Below are 21844 nucleotides of genomic sequence, written 5' to 3'. Positions count from 1 at the left end.
GGGTATCTGCTTATTTTGTGGTGTGAAATTCAGCTACTAAATTATAGCCCCCAAAAATCTGTGTTGCTTAGGTAATGCTATGCTTTGTTGTTCTGAATCACCTTGGCTGACACAGTGTTGATAAAGGTGACCACAGGTTGTCAAAACACATCCATTCAGTTCTGGATTGGAGTAATGTGAGCAATGTTATTAATTTGTTTGTAACAGGGCTGTGAGATCCTGACTCAAACAGATGTGAAAAAAGTAAACTTTTTCTAACTGACACCAATCTGACCACAGTGTGAATATACTTGACATGCTTCAGGTGTATTATTCAGAGTTGAGTGTCTGTCGAGACTTCGAAAGGTGTCCTGGGAATGTCATTGCCCTAAGTTAGACAGACAGGTAGAAACCGAGACAACGGAAGGAACTGAGACGCAGTGGGTTACTTGGTCACGCATGAGCAAAAGCACACATGCCAGAGCAAGATGGACGTGCACGCACTCAAACGTGGCACACACAATCAGGAAATGGCAACACTCAAGTCGGTGAGTCAGATGTTGCTTGTGTCCACATATTCACATCTTGTGAAGTGGAACCAGTGAGCTTGATGCGGAGCTGTCTTAAACTTCAAAGGACATCTAAGACGTTCAAAGCCAAAGCGCACATATAGGCGCCGGCTGACACAGTCGTGCACATGAATGAACAGTTGACTTTACTCTTCTGCTCTGACACAAAAGCTCGTTCCAACCTGATAGAATGTGAAGATTTATGGAAATGACGTGAGAATGGTGGCAGTCTGAAAGTGAACCAGAGGCACAGCGTGGAAAAAGCAGGTGCGTGTGATGCTGTCTGACCTGCTGTCAAAAAGCTTCACACAAACCACCACGATTTTACCCTAACTCATTTATAGCTTTAAACACTGTTTGTGTGTTGAAAGAGCGACTTAAAATTAGCACATTCAGATCAAACTGCTCAATTAAGTGTAATTTAAATCATGTGAATCCATGGCAATAAAACTAAAGTGAAACGTATCACTTGTTTACATTTTATTTAATAGAAAAAAAGACTACTGTCCTCATTCATATACATTGATTAGTGTGTAATTACATCTTTAAACAAACTAAAGCATTCCCACAACTTAAAATGAATCCATTAAAAATTAATGGGAGCAGATGTCTGTTTGTGGAAGCCTCACGTTGCACCGCTATCTTAAATACAGCGACTGAGATGGACATCGCTGTTCTGCCTAATCGTGTTTTATGTCTGACTGAGATAGTTAGAGATTATTTTTATTTAATTAACCTTGAGTATCAGTGTAATATATCAATCTTTCAGTGGAAACACTATATGAAAAGAAATGGACAAAATTTCAGGCCACCTGTATGTAATTTTAGGTCATCTAATATCTCAAATAATGATTGAAAACGCAGCGTTCAGGATGATTGAAAATGCATCGAGGCACTTACAGTTGGTAGCCTAGCCATCAAAGTTCCTGCATTTGAAAAAGTATTATCTCCTGAACATTTTTTTAAGAGAAAAATTTTAGAACTTTATTTAAACCCTCTCAGTGTTGCAGAGTGGTTGTAGATTGCTCTGTTTCTTTACAGTAGATACAAACTATAGAATTTGACTGTAACTATACTATAACGTGTAGTCATTATGCAGTGTAATTTTATTGAGTGTTCATGGTGGATGGTGGGGTGTGGACCTTATTTCTGCCCTCCAAAGCCTTGCATGTGAATTACACAGAAGACAGAGTGTTTTCTCAGTGTTGTTCTATATCTGATACGGAGCTCTTACCCTCTTTATCTCATGGAAAAATCTTTTAGATATTATTGTTGAACAGAATCATAAAGTAATGAATTAAACTGTGAAGACCTGTTTGACCTTCTGCTGATTTTTTCATAGATACTAGCCACACTTTTTCTTATTTGGATGTCACGGTGATGAGTTTGTGAAAGCTTTCTTCGCCTACGCAAACTTTCAGTTCAATTCAATTTTATTTATATAGCGCCAAATCGCAACAACAGTCGCCTCAAGGCGCTTCATATTGTACAGTCGATACAGAGAAAAACCCAACAATCATATGACCCCCTATGAGCAAGCACTTTGACGACAGTGGGAAGGAAAAACTCCCTTTTAACAGGAAGAAACCTCCAGCAGAACCAGGCTCAGGGAGGGGCGGGGCCATCTGCTGCGACTGGTTGGGGTGAGAGAAGGAAGACAGGATAAAGACATGCTGTGGAAGAGAGACAGAGGTTAATAACATATATGATTCAATGCAGAGAGGTCTGTTAATACATCCTGAGTGAGAAAGGTGACTGGAAAGGAAAAACTCAATGCATCATGGGAATCCCCGGCAGCCTATGTCTATTGCAGCATAACTAAGGGAGGATTCAGGGTCACCTGCTCCAGCCCTAACTATATGCTTTAGCAAAAAGGAAAGTTTTAAGCCTAATCTTAAAAGTAGAGATAGTGTCTGTCTCCTGAATCCAAACTGGAAGCTGGTTCCACAGAAGAGGGGCCTGAAAACTGAAGGCTCTGCCTCCCATTCTACTTTTAAATACTCTAGGAACAACAAGTAGGCCTGCAGAGCGAGAGCGAAGTGCTCTAATAGGGTGATATGGTACTACAAGGTCACTAAGATAAGATGGGGCCTGATTATTTAAGACCTTGTATGTGAGGAGAAGGATTTTGAATTCAATTCTGAATTTAACAGGAAGCCAATGAAGAGAAACTAATACAGGAGAAATATGCTCTCTCTTTCTAGTCCCTGTCAGGACTCTTGCTGCAGCGTTTTGGATTAACTGAAGGCAAACATGCTCTAAAGCATGTTTTTTTGCATAAATAGCTAATCTTAGATTGTGGTTAAGCAGAAAAACTGATTCCTGCACATAACGTTTCCTGTAATGAGCCTTACTTCTATGAAGAGCAGTGTTTGGAGAACATGACAAGATGATGAAGAAGGATGGTAGAAAAGAGGTCATCAGGTTGGTGAAGCAAATGACATGTATTGTTTGTTGCAGCGGTGAGGGGACGCTTCACCAAGAAACTGCAAACAGGGTTGTATTACACAGCCTATTAGTTCCTGGGAGATTGTATGTAATGCACATCAACTCTTTTTATATGTTGCTGTCTCAAAACTTGTTTTAAGCGTCAGGCTGACTGGCATCGCATGTACATGGTCAGTGAGATAAACAGACAGCTGATGGTCCCTCCAGAGATGCAGATGAGTGAATTACTGGCAGCATTATTGCAAATCAGGCATCAAAGTGTAGCAGCAGCACCCTTGGCAGCTGTGCTCTGAGGCAGAGAATTATGGCTACTTAAAATCATCATCTTTTAGAGCCATATTGATTGTTTTTTTTCCCTCCTCCATCTCCCGCAGTCCCAAAACTCTACCTCTCGCTTCACTTTCCGTTCTCCACCCCTCCTCTTGCCACCGCCTCGGGAGCCCATTTTAGATTTCCATGCTAACATGTGCCATGCAGGTCAAACTGTTAATAATTGGATTGGAGATGAGATGTAAATTACAATAATGAATGTAATTTTCCCGTAATTATACGGATGCCGGAGCTGCCTCTGCCTCTACTTCGCACTAAATTCGAATCTTTCAGAAGTAAGAAACTGTCTGAAACTTTAAATTAACACCGGATCTTAATGGCGCTTGCTTCGAAATTGAATGCTCTGTTCTCTGTTACTCAAAGAATTTCACTCCACAGTTCAGTGATTTGAACCAGGAGCTGACTTTGTGTTGCTGGAAGTTTGTTGGCTTTAGTTTTAAACATATGTTTAAAATTATTTTTGAAAGTTTCATATGAATAAACGCACATTCCTCAGTGATGCTAGTGTTGCTACAAATTGGGAGCTAGTGTTTTAATAGCTCTTTAAGGCCAAAGATAATAAAAGTGAGCTATTTTACTAGCAGATGGGTCTTGGTTTGAAGCCAGTTCATGGAGGATGGAAGAATTGATACCATTTACTGGTCATGAGCTCGCCTGACCTAAATCCAATAGAAAACCTCTGAAACATTTCTGCTCGTCTCACGAGGTTGCAGGTCAAACCATCTCATTAGGAGCATGCCTCGATGTTGCATGCAAGCACGTAGGGGTCATTCAAACTACTCAGTATCATTTTTAGTTGTTGCAGTGATGATATCTGCCACATCAGTATTTCCCTTTGATTTTTGGGTGTCTAAATTCAGCCTTTTGTGGCTTTTTGTGGCATTAATTTGTCCCTAACACATTACCCTGTCCACATCAGTATAGATGTCCACCATGGTGTTTTTCCCCATTGAGAGCAGATGTTTTATGAGCTGTGTATCTACAGCTTTAAGGAACTCAAGGGAAACTTAAATGTGTGACTGAAACATGCATTCCTTTGCATTAATCTGACAGCAACTGAATTTTTACCTGAACAGGCAGTTTTGCTGTTTGGGCTTGAGCAACAAGGACGGATCACTTTCAACACCACATGTGTCTGCATGTTTTGTTTTGGATCATTGCAATTCCAATTTGCAATTAGATTAAGATAATTGTCTATGAAGCTGAAATCTGAACACACACACACACACGGACATCCAGTTTGTGTTTCTTCCTTGACTTGAACTTGACTTTACTGTGTTTTTTATTTTTAGGTTTTTATAGAAAGTCCACAGCACTTGTTTAGGACACACAATCAGGAAATGGGAGAAGCTCAAGTGTTATTGACAGTGGTTAAAAGTACACTGACATTGATACGGAGTGGCTTTAAAAGGCTAACAAAAAGATCACAGTGATTGCACTGATCCATTACAAAACTGGCATTATTTTTTGTTCAGCTCAAAGTGAAAAATCTCTGGATAACTTTTTCTTTTCCATTTCCACTCTGACCACTTTACAACTTTCAACCCCCCTGCCAAGTCAGACTTGCAGTGTAATGACAAATTGTCCATTCCTCGACCGACCCGCTCCTCTGCTGAATCTTTTGAATCTCTGCCCGTCTTGGTCCTCGAGGCTCTGCAGCGACAGGGTTGCCTGGATGCCATTAGAGAAATTGCTCGTGGATGGAGGTGGGGGGTTGACACCTTCAAAGAGGAGTGCTTTCATCTAATCAATTTGGCTTAGTGGCCTGCCATTGAGGAGGCTCCCTGCCACCAGCCAAGGCCATGTAAAAGTCACAGCAGAGAGGGGGACACTCCGTGACACAAAACACTGGATCTCCATCTTAGATTTAAGGCTTAAGAAGTGGCCTGCGCCCTCTGTCACGGGGGCCCTCCCAGTGGGTTTGGGTGAATTCCAAAGGCTGTGATTGCCCATTATAGATAAACTACCAGGTTTAAGTTTGGGACCCTGTGCAGCTCGGTGTGATACGAGGAACAGATACTTATCTCTGTTATCTGCCTTCTTTCTCTCCAACTCTCTCCGCACCACAGCCACCTTCAATCTCTCACCTCAGTGGTGAGCAGGTGACGCAGTGCGATCTTGGGACTTTGATATCAGAAGAATCGCAGTGTGCGTCAGCTGACTGCTCCTGTCAGGTGGTTAACCCAGCTCACGTCATCTTCGTCTGCTGATTTCAATCCTGCAGAGGAAAATGTTTGAGCTTTAGCTTACATAGAGCAAAAATAGGATCTAAACTATTTTTTAGTAGTGACTGATGACAACTTTTTTAAATATTTTAGTTTCATTGAACGTATTTTGAGATACGGGCAAAAAAAGGGAAAATGTCTTCAAGGACAGTAGTACGACATGCTAGCTCACCTACGCCTCCCAACTCAGGTCATGTTTATTTTCCTTTAACAAAACCCTTTAACTTTTAAATCAGAGTCCCTTGAAAATTATTAAACCTAACCCATTCATACTATATTTGTATGAATGAATGGATTTCTGCTTCTTTGTATGTGCCTTTGTAAATCCCTTTTGTTTTGTTTTTCACTGTAATGGGTTTAAATTGTACTCAACATCACAGAGACATGAAGGATGTGTATATAACAACTAGTTTACACTTCCAAACCAAAAGTCTGTGTTCTGTCGTCTATAGAAGTCATTTGATCCTGCATTTAAAAAAACCCATAATGCCACTGATTTTGCTAAATAAAGTATAGCATGCTACATGATGATGATGATAATAGCAGGACTTTTTAGATCATTTAAGATAGTTTCACTGTATATTCTCCCCAAGGCATATTAGAAATACTTGGAAGCTTTTGGGAGAAGAGTTCATACAGGTTGCAAATACATGGAAAACATCATTTTTCATACTTTCCCGTGGCTGTAATGTTAAATTCATTATTTGAGCTGTGTTGAAGTTGCAGCTCATATGGCATCCATAAGCATGGTTTTCATTGCAAACTCACATTATGCAATCATCTTCTTTGTCATTTCAGTCGAGCTTTGGTGACTCATGATGAGAGGCACCTTCCAACCTCAGACTGCGTGTCATATTACCAGTGCTTCTTCTATAGTCGTTTCTTATTTAGCAGGCATATAACTACTGAATAACAAAGATGGAATTAGACAGGGCAGCGAGATGAAAACTTCTGATCCTGTGGGTGTTGCAGAGAAAGATGTTTTGTGCACAGACTGTTCATATGGAGAAAAAAAATGAGTAGCTAATGATGTATGAGCTGGGCATCTGGGTAATGTAATTAGATGAGGGCTACAAGAAAATGGGCTACAAGGTGTTATAGCAACAAAAGAAAGTGCTTATATCCCTCTCCAGCACTTAGTTCTGTAGCTGGTTTCTGCTCAAAGGAAACTGTGGGGAATAATAAATGTAAGAAACACAGTCAATCCCTCACTGAATTTTATCATTACAGGCAATGAAATTGTTAAGAAACAACCCATAATTTCTCATCCGGAGAGCTCGAATTTTCTGTTTGTTTCTTTTTTTCTCTCTTTTATATATTACTCCTGGAAGAGGTGGTGAAATAGCCTTTTTTAAGGCTCTCTGTTTCTCTCTCATCCTCTGCAGTGCTATAACATGATCCATCATCTTGACATTTGTCATGACAGGCTTATCCTCTCCACTAACACTGAACAAGAACAACATTTATTCAGCTCTGATTCAACAAAACATTAATACAGCCAGAGCTATATTCTTGTTGTCCAGCCCCTGCTTTACAAATGTCTGTTTGAGGAAATCACCAGTGTTACAATCGAGTTATCTGTATTAATTCCCCAAATTCCTGCAAAGGAAAAGCATTTATTGATGGGATGTAAGATGTGGTAATATAATCATTTTTCTAAGTTCATGCTGCCAAGTAGATCTATGAAGACCAGCACTGACAAAAACACTTGATAGCAAGTCTGAGAACCCTAAATAAGAATGACAATTTTTTTTTTATTAAGTACAAAAATAAGCAAATATTTTTGGATTTTTTTCCCCGACTTCCGGGCTTTGCATGCAAATGTATGTTTGTGTCTGCATCACCTATCATAGATCTACTCAACCTTGCTTTGGCGGCGGTCCACTCCAGCTGTGCATAACACCTCTCAGCGTAGATTCCGAGCTGAGTACACACTCAGCGGAGAGGATGTTGGGATAGCAAGCTCATCATTAGCAAGCTGAAAGCACTTTTAAGCCCGTTGGTCCTTAGGAGACTCTGAACTGCCTCTCCCTACCTGCGTTAGTGGAGAGGCTATTAGTTATGTCAACTCTTAATCATACTCACGCTCGCAGTGTGGAGAGGGAGAGCGATGGAGCGCCCAAGGTGGGTCTTTAAACTGCTGAGGAGTGGGCGTTCTGTTTCACAGTCGCTGAGAATATAGTCATAAAAATGCTCATATGTTTCTAATATCATCCAGAGCTTATTATGGCTAATTATTACAACAATTATTGCAACGCTAAATGGGGAAGACAGTGTTTTGGTAACGAAGTGTGAAGTGCTCAGAGTGGTAAAAGTCTCCACTCAGCACTGCTGGGAAGGCGCTACCAGTTCGATTCCTATTATTACTTCTGCTAGGATCCCAGTAAAGCCTTAGCAAGACAGCTGAATCATGTGGAGATGTGTCTGTGTGTGAGTTTGTTGACTGCTTTATTGCTTCCTGAGCTGGGCTGAGAGATGTCCTGCAGGTCACTTGTGTCACACTTAAAGCAACAGAGACACGCAGAGGTCTTCACCGAGCAAGTCATTTACACTTTGTGACATGCAAAAATGGATAAAACAGTAAATGGCCATAACCTCATGACAGACAGCAAGAGGAGGGAGTTTGTTTGTTTGTTTGCGCTGACCTCGGTGTCATCTCAGCACCAGAAGGACATTCAGCAGTCTCGTTTCTGCCTGTTGTAGCTGAAATATGGCATCTTCGTGTAGGCTCAGTATGCAGTTTGTTTTTTTCTGTTTTTTGAACGCGGACATATTTATGGAGTTTTAAGAAAAACCTGTGATTGATTTCACCCAAGACAAAGGCACTGTGTTCGGAACATCTGTTTTTCCCCCTTACTTTTTGACCACTGGGATGGCTTCTGTTGCCAAGTTACAATCCCATTTTTTAAATGATCAAAATAATTCAATAAACCAAACCAGAGGTTTAGGTCTTCAGTAGTTAGCCTCTGTGCCATTAATTAAAACAGATCTCTTCTTTTTGCTTCCAGATTCTTCAGCTCAGTTCTCATTCTTACTCTAAGGAGAATAACCGCGAGCATCTTACTTCAGTTTCCTGGCTCAGCTGTATATGAGAAACAGATTTTTTAACGTCTTTCAGATTCCATTGAAACACAACGAAACATGGAGCTCATTATTACACATCCTCTTCTTATATGTGGTGGTAAACTTGCAGTGTTTCTCTTTATCAGTACAAAAATGTGGAGCCTTTAAATGCGGTGGAGCGATGAGTAGCAAGAAGATCCTGGGTTTGAATCCAGTGTCTGGCCGGGTGTGCGTGGGTTCTCTGTGGGTACTCTGGCTTCCTCCCACGGTTCAAATACATGCAGTTAGTAGGGTTAGGTTAATGGATGATTTTAAATTGCAGATAAGGGTGAATGATTGCCTGTTTCTCATTGTTAGCCCTGCAATAGATTGGCCAGGGTGTACCCCACCTCTCGCCCGATGGCAGCTGGAATAGGCTCCAGCCCCCTGTGACGTGTGAAGAATATAAATGGATGGAACATTTAAACAAAGAAAGCAAATTAAAAAGAAAAAACGATATTTTTAGTCCTAATCCAAGAACATCACTGCATGGTAATTATAATGATTATACTTCAGAATAATTAGCATAATTACTTGAGCTTTCATTTCTTTTCATATTCAAAACATTTCAAAGAATTGCTTTAACTACAAATACAAAATGACACACAGGAAAAAAACTGTTTTGTTCGTTAGTCAGTGAGAACCTGTGGGCTTCATTTACATTGTGTCTGTGCTGTATGTTAAAAAAGGGTCACAGATGGCCAAGAGCAATACCTCCTGCTCCTCTGACTCACTAAGTCACTAAAGGGTTATGGGGTGTTTAGCATCCCTTTGTCTCCCGGCTCTTCGTCCCAGCGGACCTCCCCACAGCTCCTCCACCCAGCTCATTAGCCCTTTTCTAAGAGCCTCCCATCCCTTTCTGTTTCATTGTCTTCCGCAGGGAGGTCACCTGTGAAATGTGTCCGCTTCAAATCGCACACCAGGGAAGCATTTACATGCATGTGTAGCCACATGTGGGTGGAAAGAAAACATACATGTTTACACACATCTCATGCAGACAGACATTCATGAACACATACTAATGTGTGACACGAGATCGTTGATGTGTGCTTCAGCGCGGGACGGAATAATTGTTTTGCAGGTTAACGCCACGACAAGCGAGCAGACGCACACCCACAGATATTAAACTTTGATTCTAACGAGTCACTTTGTGTCAGTTTTTAAGAGCACGTCTGTCACGGACAAATCTTTTTTCAAATACAGAGAATGTATCACTCTTGGAAAATAGGGCAAGTTAATTTCAGCTGATAGCAGCTGAAATGATCTCACCATGAGGCTGTGCTGGATAAATTGAAAGTGCAGAATTTTTTTTCTTCTTTTCTTGCCGCATACCCCGTCTCACAGAAATAGAGGCTAAATAACACACAGTGCAGTAAAACTCACTCCAGCTAGAGTGTGGCACAATAGAAAGATGTTGTGTGAAGTTTTCCGGGTCCTAGCCTGCTTGTGGGACAGGGATCCAGAGTTCAGCCGCTCAATGCTCGCTGTCCTCCCGTTTCCCAGAATACTCCTCTGCCACTTTCCCATCTCCTTGGCTCACGTTCACGACTCTGATCAAAGCAGAACATTTGTGTATACCCGTGGTTTCATTTTGAAGCCATTTAAATATTACGGTCAAGTTCATTTGAGAATGTGCAGCAGCTACCCATGGCGCAGACTCCCTGTGCGGTCCATTCAGCTGTTAAGAAACCACATGCTGATATTTCCAAAAGAATTCATGGTCGGGAATGTTTGCATACAAGAATGCAGCTGCTTCCTCTCTTATGTTATAGACTTGAACTGTGAATTATTAAAGGTACATTGTTTAAAATCTCACAACTAAGTGTCTGTACATTGCAGATTCAGTCAACTGAATTCTGTTTTCTTACTCCGCCCAATTCAAGTACATAATTCTAGCTGCGATGGTCGTTCATCTGTAGTGATTGTTACCTGACAGGCTACAGCTGGGCTGTAAAACTTTATGAAATGAGTCTTAAATGAGCTGATGAGTTAGTGAAGATCACTTCTGTCCATTGAGAGGAAATTCTGAGGTGAGTTTTTGAGGATATGCTGAACTTTTGTATTGGTAAGCGGGGCTATTTTTATTAGCTGCTGTTAGTCAGTGTAATTGAAATTTTCTTTGAAGTGGAACATTTTTGGACTCAGATACTTGGTGAATAGACTCTGATGACATTCTCACATCATATGAACCTATTTGGGGGGGCAAGTGGGATTTTTTAGGACACTCAAGCCAACATTAGATGAGTGTTTCCCAACCTTTTGAAGCCATGGTACATATTTCACATTAGAAAAGTCACACGGCACACCACCAACAAAAATCTCACAGGAAGCATATTGATCATTTTTCAACGGCACCAGGTATAGTGGAATTGACTCGGTTTGTCCCCAGTATGCCTTTTTGCTTTCTTTGACCACTACTCTTGCTAGGACCTTCATCTGAGTCAGAACTTTCTCCAGGACCCAGGTCAGATTGAATACTATTTTTTTCTTTTCAAATATTTATCTATTGCTATTATGTGCTGTGTCGTCTCACAGCATGACTATTATGTAATTTCTTCTTCTGTTTTACTAGCAGTTGGGAACCCATTTACTTAGAGCAGTTAGTTGCACTGCCCTCTAGGGGAAGAGAATGTAATTGTTCTGCCCGTTACCCACGGCGATCGCTTGGAGTACTAATCAGGTGGAGCCAGATAATCTTCCACGGCACACCTGATCATTTCACAGTGGTTGGGAAACACTGCATTAGATGACATAATGTTAGCATATAACAAGCTTTTGCTGTTCAGCCAACACGCCAGCTGTACGTAGATGGAAGAATCATGTGTTCAATCTGCTGACTTTAAGTAATTGTGACTAATAATAATATTGAATTGATGGCTATACCCATGTATTTTTAATGGATTATGTTTATGATGTATTAATTTGTTTATAATTACAAACTAATCAATGTATGTTCATGAGTACAACATTCTTTTTTTTTCTATTAAATAAACCAAGTAACCTTTAAAGTCTCTTCATTTTTGCATAGGAGACAGCAGATAGTTAAAACGTATAGTTTTTTCAGCTGTGTAGGAAAAATCCTGTGAAACATCTACACATGTTGAGCATAGGAAAAAAAAATCCTGGAACTCATTTGGTTTCTAGTGTCTTGTTCCAGCAGAGCATATGCAGGTTGACATGAAGGGCTTGAATTTCCTGCCCACTTCCTAAAGCCTGCCGGCCCAAATTGTTTTTGTCGTGTGCTATTTAGTCAAGTAGCGGAGATGAAACCCACAACTAGCTGACTCACAGCATGTCTGTAGTACAACCTTGGGTTAATCTCAGGGGGTGTAGCTCAGGGGCAAAGCAGTTGACTGCAGATCAAGAGGTTCCCTAGTTTCAATCTGGGCACCCTCTCTTTTCGGGACAGGGTGGTGACATGAGTCACACTTCAAATGTCAACAGAGTTACAGCTGCCATGTGGTCAAGCTTGTACCTTCTTCAGCAGTTCAGATAAATAACCTTTTCCTTGTGAGTAATAGAAGCGCCTCCATCTTGTCACCGTTTCAGATGTTTTTAAAAATGAGATACATGAAGGATGAGCGCAATCCCCACAAAACACTCACAGGTGTGGCTAGTTTTACATGTGATTTACAGTAGTTGCAGGCACAGCTGGTTCATTTCAATATCAAGCATAAAATCTAAGACATGCTTTTTTGGCATTAAATGTGAAGGCTATTATTAATATTGCATGTGTAAATGATAGTAAATCAATCTGAACACTCGATTTAAATTCTGTGCAAAAACATATTTTGTGTCTGGACAAAAGAACTCCCAGAAATATAAATGCAACAGGGTCAGTCTGTGGTTTGCACCTAAGTTTGGGATCTTATTTCAAAAGAACTGATCTGTCCGAAGATTCACGTTTGCTGTAAATGTTACAGACATGAAGCTTGTGCGTTTTGTTTCACTTTACATATTTTCAATCTTTTTTTCATTTGCATTTAGTTTTGGAGAAATGTAATGTTGTTTTGATTCGGTTTTCTATTAACTTAATGAGAAAATGGTAATTAAGGTATCTTCCGTGCCTCTGCTGATTTGTTTTCTCCCCTTATACCCCCGGCCTGCCAGCTTTGTGCAGCTCCTAATAAGGAAACACGAGGAAAAAAAGCTCTGTTTCCAAGTGTTTGATGAGCTGAAAAAGTACTAAGAACACTTAAATTGCACAATGATGAGAGTTCACTTTAGATGTGGCACTGAGATCATAGTGGACCACGGTCCTCTTGTTGGCGGTTCAAGTTCAAAGGACAGAATCTTAATTTGTCAAGAAATGAAAAAAAGTAAGCAAACTTTCATCTTGGCGTGATGTCTCAGTCACGGAGTGTGCCCTCTACTTTCTTCAAAAGTTTCTCAAATGGAAATCCGTCTGCCCGGACAACTGTGAAAAAAGACACTCTGGCGAAAAAGTTCACGCTTCTCAGCGCATGATCACGACTTTAGAACTTCAAGTGCTGTTGCAATTGCTCCAATGTTACTTGCATATTTCATCATTCTGAACACCTTACTGAGGGGTCAAAATGTCCCACTGCTGCGAGCACTCTAAACTTTGGACCTATAATGATACCTCTTTCCTGAGATGTAAAGCAATATTATTTTTGCTCCGTATCAAATTTGGGCTAATTCCCTGTGAAATCCATCCCTCGGTTTGTGATGTAACAAGCTGTATAGAGTGACTTAAGCAAAGATTTATTGACATTTCAGCGCAACTCTACCTCAATGTTACAGCCACACTGTTACGTGCGTGCAATTCTTACAAAAAGCTCGATATGTTTGTGCGATAATATCTTTATTTGCGTTATCAGTGAAACTAAAGGAAAGCCTGTGTAATGACTATGCCACCCGGTTGCTCAATTACATGTGTTATTTGTACTGAGTGTAAAACAGTATCTACCCAGAAGAATTTATTTTTCTAAACAACCGCCTGCCTCGAATTTCTATGAAATCCTCATGTGCTTTTATAAACCCGTGTGACTGATCAGAGCGATGCTTTGCTAAAACATAGACTGTGCACATCACAATACCATCTGTTTCCAAGCATCTCATGTTCACTTTTTCTAAAAAAAAAGTATTAGAAGTTCTTCCTATACTGCAGAGCACTGCTGAGTTTGTAAGAAGCTTTCCTGTTTTTTGTCTTGTTGTGCTCTGCTCTGCATTATGGAGCGAGTTTTGACTTCACTGACTTCATATATGTTGTTATATGTGTGCTTCATTAAGATTAGCACATGTGCTCGGCAGCTCCAATTAGGCAGTCTATCCATTGGACCTCATATTTACTCAGCCCCCATACCTCCTCGTCTCATGTCCCACAGCAGATAACTTTTTTGTATACCCAATAAAAGGAAAGGATCATTAAAGGATCCAGAAATAGTTGGTGAGTCTGGTGGAAGTTTGTCATCTGTTCTGCAGAGAGCAGCTGGAGTGAGGGTGGTTTTTTTTTTTTGGTTTTGTTTTTGTTCAGAGCAGAGGAAGAAGATATTCTCACTGCTGAAATGTTTGCGATATGGATTTTGTGTACGTGCTGTCTGGAAACTGCGGTGGAATGAGCTCCATGCTTTAAAGGCTGTCTGACCTGCCAGAAACTGAAATTCATTCACTCACTCATCAGCCTCCAATTTTGGCTCACACAGTGGCTGTGACAATTACATTTGTGACAATTTAAGCTTGCTTAGAGATATGAAAGGAAAATCCTTTGTGCCATTAAAATGACACTGAAGAGACACAGTTGCTCACTGTGGAAATAAGGTGTAGAGTCTGATGTGCTATCAGTAATGGTCTTGTCTCTGCTGTTGAAAAATGTCCCAGAAGTTAGCTAATATTCATGATGAGATGCTCCGTGATTCTGCACACAGCACTGAGATGCAATAACAATGTTCCCATTGAAGCCAGCATAAGCATGCTATTCTCACCAGTAGGGATGGGTATCGTTTAGGTTTTATCCGATACCAGTACCAAACCGGTACTTTTGAAACGGTTAATGCTTAAACGGTGCTCGAACCGGTGCTTTAAGAATGAAGAACACAAACTTTGTCCAAAAACCTCTCATGTTTAGCTGTTTTTTTGTAAAAAGATAACAATGTTAGCCTTTTCTGCAGCTATAGGGGATTTATGGTATCACTCTTGGCTGGAAGCAGTGCTTAAACAATGGAAAAAACAAACTTTGTCCAAAAACCTCTCATGTTTAGCTGTTTTCTACTTTTTCTTTGGTCATTTTAGCCTTTTTGGCCATCAAACACAAAGACAGCCGCATGTAACTATGACGGTGTTTGCTAGTTCACCTTACGTGCATTAATTTAATAACGTGGTTAGCCTACTCAGCGTAAATTACACACGAACAACATTAAGCTACTCACGCAGAGAAGAATGGCTGCTGCTGCCATCATCATCCGTCATCATTTCTGCTACACTGGCAGGGCTAGGGGCCAGGACTCTCCTCTTCGGGTTTTTGGGGGATGTTGCTAACTCCGGGACCGATAACAGGCACCACACCCGCAGTAGATGTGCTCGGTGTGAGGTCTCTCAGCAAGCTATCAAATACGGCTTTTAAAAAAACGCTATGCGTCGCCAGGTGTTTCATCAGATTCGAGGTGTTACCTCCTTTGCACAGTATCACCTTAAAGCACTTGTTGCAGGCTGCTGAGTTTGCATCTTTTGCTGTGAAGTACAGCCAGACTTTTGACCGCTTTGCCTTGGGCATTTTTAATCTGCAGCAAAATAGTAAAGTATTACACATTAATGGTTACTTTTCTTAAAAGTAATGTAGTACATTGCTTAATTATTTGCTGAAGAAAGTGACTCGTGGCACTACTTGTTACTTTACTTTTTCCTTACTCTGTAAATAGTCCTAAAATGCAATGTAACATAATTACCAGTTAACCTTAATCTTAATCCTATAGTTCCACTCACCAACATAAATCTGTATCCAAATGAAGACATGCTTGCAATGTTTCTTTTAGTTTTTACAATATCAACACAAAACCGACAACGCGACATGGTCCAGTGTACCCATAGGTTTATCATCATTCTGGGTTCTTGGCTAGCTCTCTGTTAGCATGTTGTCTGTCTAGATGTTTTCAGATGTTGAGTTAGCCGCATAGCTTTGTTTCTGTCCTGAACACAGTTTGCATTTCATTATCCAAGCTTGTCCTTTCATGCAATAAAAGGACAAGCGTGCGCTTCTTAAAATCCTTAGACTGTTTTCCTTCTCTTGCACACTATTTGCTAATTCGCTAACTGTAGCGCTAAAGTGAAGGAAGGGATTTTTTTTCTCTTTACAGCTGCTCTTTACAGCTGTTGTTTTATAGATGACAATAAACAGAGTACCATAACAACTTTGTTTGGAATTAGCAAAGAGTGCATGTTTGCAAATGTTTAAGATCAGCCTAATATATTACTGCTATTACTTGCGCTTACAGGGAGAAAATGTTAGATTAGAAATCTTGCTGGTATGTGTTTGTGATATGAAGACAGACACATTAAAGCTCAAAGCCAGCCAAGTTTTCTTTGCAGCTACTCGTGGTGAATGCACTGTGCTAGCCAAAAGCCTCTTGAAGTGCACGCATCCTACATCGAGGAGCAGATTAATAAGACTGTTTAGCTGTGTAGCTTTTTAAAGCAAGCTAATCAGGTAATCTCCAACACTGAATTGACATCTCATAGGCAAGAAGCGGCTTTGATTAGCAAGAAGTCTTTGTTTATTTCAGCAGCAGCTGCTTCTTTAATATTTCCTGTCAAAGTCCAAATTCGTTTGACCGACCATTCTGAATCCTAGAATCTCACGCAGGGTTGATAGCTTTGGTCATTTTGCTACTCCTGGCTCGTGACATTTTCAGAGCAGTGTTTTTAATCATGAGTGACTTAGCCACATATCAGCCTGAGTGAGATTTATGGCCCCTTCTCTTCAGGAGCCTGTTCTTGTGGACCAGCCATAATAGAGAAACACACAAAATGGTGTTTACACGGAAGGTGCTGCCGTGGTCCTGTTTCTGGGCTGTCTGAGGGCTGTTTGCTTTGTTGATTAGCAGCTCCCCAGAGGCCTCAGTGTGGAGGGGTCTCTGTGAGTCTAGTCTACACTGGGATAGAGACGAATCCCCGATCCCACTTTTTTTTTTCATGGCTTTTGCACTTTTTTTATTTTGGGAAAACAAATCCGACCTTATGAAATTAATAATCTTGTTTTCAGATTTAGTTTCGTCATAAAAATCTGTAGCGAAGCTGGCAAACTATCTCTTGTTTGGCATCAAGCTCGAGCTTGATCACCTGACCCTGAATAAAATCAACACGGCGTCATCATAAACACGACCTGTGTCATTTTGCGCATGCTTACCCTTCTGGAAAACAGGCATATGCAGTTGTTTTGTTGCAGTCGAGGGGTCCCATGTGTGAGTGGAGTCGACCTAAATGAGTCAGGTTTGATTTGGGGAGTGAACTCCACCCCTCCCCTCGTCTCTGAGATCTTCATTGTCTAGGGAAACGCCACTCTCTCTCTCTTTCTCTCTAACACACACACACACACACACACACACACACACACACACACACACACACACACACACACACACACACACAGAGTCTTTGGTGTTATTGTTGTTGAAGTGTCTAGGTGTCTGCTACTGGAGGCCTCATCTCTGAGGGCTCGAGGAAGGCTGGCATCCTCTTCTCATTCTCTCTAGTAAATTGTCTGTATTGTCTTTCTGTCAGGAGAGAAGAATCAGTCTCACTCTCTCTCTATTTCTTGTTCAGAATGGAAAAACTGGATGGTTGACTCTGCAGCCCTGTAGGGAATACGGCTCTCCCCTGCCTCAGTATTCGTGCTCAGGCAGGGTGATTAGACATCGTGCCAAACTCTAAAACTAATATGATTGACATATGAAGTTTTTCACCGAGCGCAAGAGGCATTCTGAACTTTCTGGGTACGTGATAACATCCTTATTAAACAGCAAAGTAATCAACTTGATCAAATCATGGCCTGCGCTCAGTGCCAGCGCAGATAAAAAAGATGGAAATGATCACTGTAGAGTAATCGGGCACACGCTTGAACTCTTAACTTAAGATAACATGAATACACAGAAATGGCACGGCTAGAACAGTGGAATATTTTTCCTGTAAAAGCAACTCAGTCAAGTGAAATGGTATTTTAGGCTAGTTGGAAGAATGTGCCATTCAAAGAGCTTTAGAAGTAGAAAAAGAAGGACGGTGTTATAATGCTCTGCAAAGATGACCTTTTGTACCTTAAACATTAGGTAGATGTTGAATGGTAGTAAGCTCACATTTGACCTCTGACCTTTAAGGTCAATAAGCTGATCAACTTTGAAGGTCTAACTGGTAATAATGCTTTATAGAGCTGTATAAAAGATTGCCACTGTTTGTACTGCATAAGCATATAGGGAATGTTATATGGGGATTCTAAATATCACATTATAGTCTGCATCCAACTGTCATATTTGATCTTTATCCTTCAAGTGCGTGTCCTCTACCAGAGGCCTCGGAGTTTGAGGGTCCTGTGCAGTTAGCTTAGCTGTTCCTAGGACTGCGCTCTTCTGGACAGAGATCTCAGATGTTGTTCCTGGGATCTGCTGGAGCCACTCGCCTAGCTTGGGAGTCACTGCACCTAGTGCTCTGATTACCACTGGGATCACTGTTACCTTCACCCTACACATCTCGAGTTCTTCTGTGAGCCCTTCATACTTCTCAAGCTTCTCCTGTTCCTTCTTCCTGATTTTGCTGTCACTATGGACGTCTTCCTCTGCTTGTCCACCATTACTATGTCTGACTCGTTAGCCGTCACCATTTTGTCCGTCTGGAAGTCCCACAGGATGTTAGCTTGGTCATTCTTGACCACCCTTGGGGGCGTCTCCCATTTTGACCTCGGGACCTTCCAGGCCACACTCGGCACAGATATTTCTGTATTATATGCCAGCCACTTAGTTATGGCGCTCCATGTATACCCTGCCTGCTAGCATCTTGCACCCTGCTGTTATGTGCTGGATTGTCTCGGAGCATAAACATACTTGTGCTTAAAACTGTGTAGACTTAAAACGCAGTGTGCAGTCAACAGAGCAATTAGCATTAAAGCCAAAAAAGGGGGTTTGTTTTCATAAATGCCATTTAGCATCTAAGTATTTTTCCGCCCATCCATCTAGTGGATTACATCTTCTGCTCTTTGTAAAGGTCAGCAGTTGATGTTTATTCAGAGTTTGTCTCGTCTCACTCTCTGGCATTACATCAGATTAGTTTGCCAAACATTTCACAGACGCGCACTTGAGTGGTACTCTCGACCTTGTCTGGCCCTGGGTCGTCCAGCGTCCTATTTAAGTCTAATGTATACTTCATCCCCTCTGCCACAGTCGTGGTTCCCACCACTCAGAACTGTCTTTCTCCTCCCCCCCCCAAAAAAGAAACCTTTTGTCCGTCTGCACATGATTCAGGTCAGGGTGTTTTCAGTGGAAATCTCCCCTCACTGCACACAGGGGACATCAATATGAAGTTGGTGGTTGCAGAGAGAGGGTGAAAATGGCTCAGTGCTATAATTTATTCAGACATTGAACTGGCCCAGGCTTGAAGTATTCAAAGTAGCCTACGAAAAAAAAAGCTTTTAGACATTTCATGAAGCCATGGTCGCTTGACATTTATATTTAAATCAGCCTGAAGTAAAAGCAAAGAGTCAAGAGTACAGCACAGCTACAGGTCCACGGGAGAAAATACCAAATTCACCCTGCACATAGTCTTCATCCCCGGTTTGCCAGAAGTGTCTGCATGCTTACAGTGGGCACACATTTCGATTTAAATAATAGTAAGGGCCTGACTTCATTTATTCTGTAACCTCTAGCCCACATCTTACTGTAAAGGAAAATGGCAACCTCCGATACAGCATCGCATTTCATCTTCTGTAATGTGTGCTACGCTGCAGAGTTTATGATGTCATTTAAAAATACTTTTTTTAAGTGCACCTGCTTTTCCTAAAACCACCTCAAATATTCAGGTTAAAGGATGAATCTGCTTCAAAGCAAATTGCTGTCACACTGGTCAACACTTGAAAACTTGTGAGTTTCAGCTCTGAACACTTGCAGTTTTGAGCCTTGTGACCGTTCCCTGCAGTGGCACAGCAACAGGAGAACACACTTCAGCTTGATGCTTTCAGGTGGCAATGAAATCACTAATATTAGATTAAATAGTCTAGACTCTCAGCACTTCCAAATATTGACTCTTTAGGGCTTTGGTGTTTAAAGGAGGAATATACTGTAACTTACTCGTCTTATGTTGGTATAAACAGTATAAAAGTAATTTATTTAGAAGAATTTGATTCTGTTTTTTAACCCATGTTGGGTAAATGGTGATTATGAGTAACAGAACAATACAGAAACAGCCTATCCTCCTCACCGTGTCCTTTCTGTAACCTTATCAGTATGCTGAAGCTCTAGCTCCATTACCTTGAATTGGCAGCCAGTCAGGAGGGAAGGGCTTCTTCCAGCTTCCCAGGTATTGTGAGGACTCTTTACTTCATGCCATTTTGGTGATTGCAAACTTCCACAGCTAATACATTAGAGCTGACCCCCATTTCTTTTGCAACTAAGCTGGAAGTACATTTTTTTGCTGTGTTATTACAGAAGAAAAAGTACTGCTACTGGTTTATGTTGTTTATGTCCAGCATGACTGGTGACTAAGTAGAAAAGTGTGTAGCGATGTAGTGAACTGAGCTGATGAGTTTAGGGACGTTTTAAAGAGGTCATCTCTTACAAAAACATAGAAACGGTCATTCTATGGTTTGTAAGTCAAAACTCAAGGACAAAGGGGAAGACAGGACAACGCACACACCCACACACAGAGGGGTTGATGGGTGACTGGGCACAGGTGGGAGGGAAACAGGTAAAGCTAATATTGCCAATGTTGATAAAGCAGGTAGTCATGAAAGGAAGGAAATGAATGACAACCAGGAAGTAAAAACAAGACAAAGAAAGAGCTTTACTGACAAAGTAAAATAGGGCGTTAAAAAAAAGAGACATGAAAACGAACACTAAACTTGATGACAGAGACGTGGGGTCAAAGATAACAGAAGAAACTAAAAGCACAATGAAACAGCAATGACAAAACAGATACATACAGATACACACCGGGTGTGTCGAACACGGCTCACTGGATGGCTTTGAAAAATGAGGAGGAGGAGGGCGTGGATTTTGAACTTTTAAATGTATTTACAACTTGTCCTGCTGACAAAGATCATAGCTATTCATACCACTCTGATGTAATATCAATAAATGACATAAATATTTGTTTTCATTATCTGCAGAAGAAATTGCTGTTTATTTCTTACAGTTTTAGCTCAAAGGCTCGTGCTGACAGATTTCTTTCATGAACTACAGCAGCTTGATGCATGCTCAATCAGTGGGCTTTGATCAGTGGTTGTTGGTCAATGGTCATGACAATTTGCATATTAATGATCAGTGAACTCCCAGCACATTGTTCCTTCAGTGGTGCTAGTGTCAGTCACTATGGAAACCTGCAGTCAGCTGAGACTGAAGAAGTCACTTGGATGAGTGACGAAACGTTTCTCCCGCTGAAAACGCTACGTCGAGATGAACAGAATCAACTTTTGGGGAACTACAGCAGCATTTCTTCATCCTGTAACAAAACTGACATGTACTGTTAAAACACTCCTGATCTACAGACTGGCTCCTCCAGTCTGTGTGCCAAACATCTTTGGGCAAGAGATTAACCCCAAGTTGCTCTCAGATGCCTCCCTCGGAGTATGAATGAGCATGAATGTTAGATAGACAGCACTTATCTCAGAAAAGCATAGAAAAGTGAGAATGGGTGTAAATGGGTGAATGAGGGAAGTTGTATTAAGCACTTTGAGTGCTCAGGTGAAGTAGAAAACCACTATATAAGAACCAGTCTATGAATTACACTTCTTTTCTAATATTAGGATATAAAATGATGTAAAGAAAGTTAGAAATCCCTGCTTTATACTAACCTGTGGCCATTATACAGTTATATTATTTATTATTTCTACAATGAACATTCTCAAATGTACTACTAACCTCAAGACTATTTTGCTGTTTTCCATTAGAGTTAGTATTTCTATCCACATAATTTATATAAATGAATATATTTCTCCTCCAAACAAGGTGAAAGGTAAATAAAGGATGATACGGCATG

At 40.9% G+C, this 21844-nt stretch overlaps 1 protein-coding gene across 3 annotated transcripts in view; it reads left to right on the top strand.

Annotated features, from left to right (window-relative positions):
* Window positions 1–21844, top strand: part of LOC113028738 (partitioning defective 3 homolog) — a 352394-nt gene that overhangs the window by 106692 nt on the left and 223858 nt on the right. The window lies entirely within an intron of this gene.

Source organism: Astatotilapia calliptera, chromosome 9 (assembly GCF_964374335.1).
Source record: "Astatotilapia calliptera chromosome 9, fAstCal68.1, whole genome shotgun sequence".
Classification (NCBI taxonomy): Eukaryota; Metazoa; Chordata; class Actinopteri; order Cichliformes; family Cichlidae; genus Astatotilapia; species Astatotilapia calliptera.
The sequence above is the reverse complement of the archived record's forward strand: the minus strand, read 5'-3'. Positions and strand labels throughout refer to the sequence as shown.